Source organism: Penaeus vannamei, chromosome 33, assembly GCF_042767895.1.
Source record: "Penaeus vannamei isolate JL-2024 chromosome 33, ASM4276789v1, whole genome shotgun sequence".
NCBI classification, from domain to species: domain Eukaryota; kingdom Metazoa; phylum Arthropoda; class Malacostraca; order Decapoda; family Penaeidae; genus Penaeus; species Penaeus vannamei.
The window spans coordinates 28,180,011-28,185,010 of record NC_091581.1 but is presented as its reverse complement, the minus strand read 5'-3'; the positions used below and the strand labels follow the sequence as shown (position 1 = coordinate 28,185,010).

Genomic DNA, 5,000 nt, shown 5'->3' with positions numbered 1-5,000 from the left:
CCGGTTCTCAACTACCGCTACGATGTCTGAACATGAAGTGGCGAAGAAGCGTATACAGTGGAAGTGGCTAATATCTACTAAGGATATAGCAAAGAGGATGTTCCAAGAAAATAAGGTATTGATGTACAGGTATGTGTGTGTGTGTTTGTGTGTGTGCATGTATGTGTATGTGTGTGTAGCTGTATGTTCGTGTGTGTGTGTGTGTGTGTAGCTGTATGTTCGTGTGTGTGTGTGTGTGTGTAGCTGTATGTTCGTGTGTGTGTGTGTGTGTGTGTGTGTGTGTGTGTAGCTGTATGTTCGTGTGTGTGTGTGTGTGTGTGTAGCTGTATGTTCGTGTGTGTGTGTGTGTAGCTGTATGTTCGTGTGTGTGTGTGTGTGTAGCTGTATGTTCGTGTGTGTGTGTGTGTGTGTGTGTAGCTGTATGTTCGTGTGTGTGTGTGTGTGTGCGTGTGTGTAGCTGTATGTTCGTGAATGCATGTGTGTGTGTAGCTGTATGTTCGTGTGTGCATGTGTCTGTGTTTGTGTGTGCGGCGGTAGCTGTGTTTTGGGGATACCCCTATAAAGGTATCTACAGAATAAAAATGAAGTGTTTTATGATGAAAGGATGTCAAGCGACAATATTGAGAATAAGACACTTTCAGCGACTCAACTAGCATCTTTCTTCGAGAAACGCAAAACGAATCGACTAGAATCGACGTTACTGTACCACGAAATCCCAAATCATTTCACATATGACAATAAGAATGGAATGTGGGTTGAATATTCATTATGATTAAGAGGGTGAGTGATAAGACCGATGAAGGTCGTAGATATCCTTAACGCCGATTTAACGCAGAAAAAGATTTTGATGGAGAAGAATCTGAAGAAGGCAAGCCGTTTGTGTGTGTGTGTACATATATATATATATATATATATATATATATATATATATATATATATATATATATATATATATAATGATAAATATTGATATATATATATTGATATAAACATATACTTATATATATATATATATATATATATATATATATATATAGAGAGAGAGAGAGAGAGAGAGAGAGAGAGAGAGAGAGAGAGAGAGAGAGAACTAGATAGGTAGATAATATACATATTTCATAAATAGATACACACACACACACACACACACACACACACACACACACACACACACACATATATATATATATATATATATATATATATATATATATATATATATATATATATATATATTTATATATAAATACATATATGTATATATGTGTGTGTGTGTGTGTGTGTGTGTGTGTGTGTGTGTGTGTGTATGTATATATGTATATATATATATGTATGTATATGTATATATATATATATATATATATATATATATATATATATATATATATATATATATAGTGAGAGAGAGAAAAAAGAGATTGATGAGTGTATATACATACATACATATATACATACATATATATATATATATATATATATATATATATATATATATATATATATATATATATTCTCATTCGCGGAATTAATAGCCTTAGTCTATGCTCGTCCCATAATCCCAAGGAGATCACTCTTGAAGTTGAACAAATCAGCTGGACGACCTTTGGTGGTCACGATGTCCTCATCCAGATAGAAGACTTTGACTTGGTACCTGTCGCAGAGGGCTCTCATCTTGCAGCCGCCCTTGCCCAAGACGAGACCTCGCACGTCATGGAAGATCTTGAGTGTGGTCTCCTGTTCAAGATATCGCTTCTCCTTTGGTTCACGGGCGGGGGAACTGCTGGCCTTGCGTTTGTGGTCGGCGTACGCAGGGCCGTAGAGCGGGACTCGGATTACTGTGAAGAAAAGAAGGCAGGGGGTTCCCTCTCTTCTTCCTGGGGCAGGACGCAGGGGCCGTCCTGGGTCTCTGGGTTGGGGAACGGGATGGTCAAGCCAGTCTGGAGTTCAACGACTTCCTCAGCCTCGATGGAGGAGGACTCTACATTAAGGTGTTCAGCGGCCTCCTCCTCAGCCACGACGAGAAGGATGCTGCAGGAAGGGGTTCGGCGACCTCCTCTACCTCAGCCTCGACAGAGGACGCTCCAGGAAGGGGTTCAGCGACCTCCTATACCTCATCCTCGACAGAGGACGCTCCAGGAAGGGGTTCAGCGACCTCCTATACCTCATCCTCGACAGAGGACGCTCCAGGAAGGGGTTCAGCGACCTCCTATACCTCAGCCTCGACAGAGGACGCTCCAGAAGGGGTTCAGCAACCTCCTCTACCTCAGCCTCGTCAGAGGACACTCCATATATACATATACATATATACACATGTGTATATGAGTATGTATGTGTGTATGTATTTGTGTATATATATACATATATATGTATTTATAAGTGTGCGTGTGTGTTTGTGTGTAAATATATGCATGTGTGTGAGTGAAATTGTCTGCCTCATGGGTACCATACCTATACTTTATTTTTAATGTGTATTCGTTTTACCCTATTCTCTACGAAAATTATGCCCCGAGTGAGGCTCGAACTCACGACCTTCAGATTATGAGACTGACGCGCTGCCTACTGCGCCATCGAGGCCATATTGAATGTGGAATTTCCTGTTTAGATGAACAGTAGTAGCTATCAGGTAGAGAAGAAAGTCGTTAGCTTCGTTGCCTACTGCGCCATCGAGGTCGTATGCTCAGCTGAAATTCTTATTTCATTGAGCAGTGCCCATGTGATTGTGTACTGATTAAAGGTAATCAGTTATTACTCTGTCTACACATATGCACCCTCCCCCTATACACATACATGTATGTGTATATACAGGAAACTAAATGATGGTCAATAATTATAAGAAAAAAAGTACACCTTTGAAAAATAAGTATGTTATAGATTTTAATTTAGAAATGAATCAGTGACCATAATAGAAGAAGTGCTAAGCGAATTCGGGGGACATAAAAGTATGGTCACACAGGATGGGGGACCGTGTTTCGAGCTATACTTTAAGACTTTTATGAAGAGCGCCCGCTACAAATTGCAAAATTCGAAACTGGTTATAAGAATATCAGACCTCACGTGAGTCATATACTTGAATAGGATTATACATTATCCCACTACCAAGGTTGAATCCCAAGGAGAGGAAGAGGTAGTCCATAGGTATGAGTTTAGTCCGAGGAGGCAGTCCACAAGGGATTCAGTGAAGCGAGGGCAATCTCAAGTAACTTGTTGGAGAGAAGATAGTTCCCAGGTGAGTAACAGATGAGTAGTCACAGGTGAGCTGGAGAAAATGTAGTCCCAGATAAGTTAGGAGAGAGGAGGCAGCCAACGGGTAAACTAAGAAGACACGCCAGCTATGTTGGAGAAAATGAGTCAATTCTCAGATAATTCAAAGGAGAGAATGCAGTCCTCACGTGAAGTGGATAATGTAAGGTGAGTTGGAGAGAAGCAGTCTTCAGGTGAATTAGGAAACAGGATACTGACGAAGGAGAGTTGGATAAGAGAAGATAAGAGAAGCAAGGTGGGTTCGGAAGAAGAAAAATTCCAGGAGAGATGGATGAAATGAAGCAGTTTCCATGTGAACAGAAGACAGTCCCAGGGGCGTTGGGGGCTAAGAGGCAGTCCCTAAGTGAGCTGGAGGAGATCAAATAGTTTCCAGAGAAACGCATTCCCAAAGTAGTAGTTGTAGAAGAGATAACAGTGTGCGTGAAGACACTTCCTAGTTGAGTTAGAAGACAGGAGTCATTCTCCACATTCTCTAGGTGAGTTGGAAAAGAGGCAGACAGCAGGAGAGCTGGAAAGAATCAAGTAATATTTAGGAAGTTTTACCTCAAAGAGAGACAGACCATCTTCAAGCGTTTATCCCTAATTACCACAACTATTACCTAAACGCAGAAAAGATCGGGTAATCAATTTTACACGTGACCTTGTCCATGACTGATGAAATCGATGGTATCACATTTTCAATTACTGAGAATATACTCAATTTCTCCTAGAACAGCGGTAATTAACCTGTGTTACTAGCACCCCCTCGGAATACTGAAATAAATTTAAGGAGGTGCTGGGAAGTGTTGAATGCATGACCGTAAAATATTCAGCTGATTATCCAGTTCGTCAGTCCTTTCTTTTTCTCGGATTTTCTTATTCCGTTTAATATCAACGACGCAGTGGGTTTTATTCATAAGGAATTCGCAAAATAAATGATCAAGTAGTAATTTACTTCACTTTCATTTATCTTTATACTAGCCAGATGTTAGGAAGTCTTAGGCGGTGATAAACTACTATACCTGACTACAGCGTGCTATTGATGGAAATGGTTAAGAAACGCTTTTCTAAGAAGATTAATTACTTTTCTTGGTTTTATACATATCTACAGATGTACCTTGCAAAGCATGGTTATTTAATAATCTAAATGTGTAATTTTACTTTTTTTAATCCTTTCAATAAATTCCCGACAGAAATTGATATGAGTAATTTCCCTAAATTATCGACATTGTACTATAGAGTTAAAGTACTGATATATATATATATATATATATATATATATATATATATATATATATATATATATATATATATATATATAGGGTTAATATAACTGACACATTATATTTAAGAGCGATTATGTGCGAGTAAATACTTAAATATTCAACAAAGTAATCATCAATGTTGATTCAGAAAAATACAATGCCTATTGTGCAAATACAGTAATATGTTTCGTAAAATAATACTAGCCTTTTTGTCAAAAATGTCAGCAGTTTTTTTATTAGGTACCTGGAACCATCTGACTCTTATAGCAGTATACTCAATAAGCGAGTGAATAGATGTGTATGTCTGTGTGTGATATATTTTGTGTTTATTCATTTCACACCATTTCGTAGGGCATCTATGAAAATTATGCCCCGAGTGAGGCTCGAACTCACGACCTTCAGATTATGAGACTGACGCGCTGCCTACTGCGCCATCGAGGCTATGTAATAATGTGACATTATTGTTAAAATGAACAGCATTGTTCATGTTTGTTCTAG

General features: G+C 38.7%; 2 non-coding genes across 2 annotated transcripts; both read right to left on the bottom strand.

The window, feature by feature from the left end:
• Positions 1 to 2,498: 2,498 nt before the first annotated feature.
• TRNAM-CAU (transfer RNA methionine (anticodon CAU)) lies at positions 2,499 to 2,571 on the bottom strand. Its single transcript has one exon. It is a non-coding gene; the product is annotated as a tRNA-Met (tRNA).
• A 2,299-nt stretch (positions 2,572 to 4,870) lies between these two features.
• On the bottom strand, positions 4,871 to 4,943 carry TRNAM-CAU (transfer RNA methionine (anticodon CAU)). The gene has a single exon. It is a non-coding gene; the product is annotated as a tRNA-Met (tRNA).
• Between the last annotated feature and the right edge of the window lie 57 nt (positions 4,944 to 5,000).